Below are 1023 nucleotides of genomic sequence, written 5' to 3'. Positions count from 1 at the left end.
GGTTGTCAATTATGTGCCTGCACTTGTATGCTTTTCGTGCACTTGTATGCTTGAATTCCAGCATAACTTTAGCATAACTCAGTTTCCTTTAATTCCCATTTTGGTTGCTTTTGCATTTGAAAATCAACTATTACGTTGCCAATATATGCAGACAAAGTGGAGAAATGATTTGATGGTTATCTTGTAGGAACTCTGACGTGTTCCTACAAGACGATACTTTTTTTGGCAGAAACTTTTGCCAGATTCCTACAGGATGATCATTTTTCTGCATCGAAAAGACAATTGAGCGTCTATTTTTTCCATAAGAACCAAATGAACTGTCTCCTCCAATTCAAAGCTCAAATAATTATCTATTGGTTTTTAAGAGCCAGAATAAATCCACTTGCGGTTGGGTTGAGTAACTAAAAGCAATTTTGAATATGATATAGTATAAAATTTAACCTATGCTGATTATACACATCACATTCAAATAGTTTTCGAAAAAAAAACACTATTCCAAAAAATTTTTTAGGAAATATATCAACAAGCATTTTTTTAACCAAGTTTTGTTTAGTGCTCTTCAAACATTTTTGTGCTCCTTTTTCAATCAATAGGGCAATTGTACTGCAAATAATTTTGTTGAAAACTGAAATGAACAATTTAGATGTTATTAACTAATTGAAATGCAGCTGAACCGGACAAAACTGTTTCAACTTTGTCACAATTTTTCAAGATAGCGATTTTTTCAGCCGGAATGTTTCAGGATAGAGGTTTTTGGGGCAGTTGCTGCCAGAAAACTCATTTTCTAACAGGATCTTGCATGAATATCTTTTTTCCGCCATTTTTGTAAGAAAACCACTTATGTGGCAGATTTCTGCAAGATAATCATCCGGTTTTTTAAAAGGATCCTTTTTACAACTTCTAGATCTATTCAATGTTTTGAAGACAATTGCGGCAAAACAGGACTGACTGCTGCTGATGCTCTGAGTTTTTGAGTTTCACCTACCTATAACATTTAACGGTAAAAGTAGTTATTATTATTTG

Source organism: Convolutriloba macropyga, chromosome 12 (genome assembly GCF_964194025.1).
Source record: "Convolutriloba macropyga chromosome 12, txConMacr16.3, whole genome shotgun sequence".
NCBI classification, from domain to species: Eukaryota; Metazoa; Xenacoelomorpha; order Acoela; family Convolutidae; genus Convolutriloba; species Convolutriloba macropyga.
Note: the sequence above shows the minus strand (reverse complement) of the source record.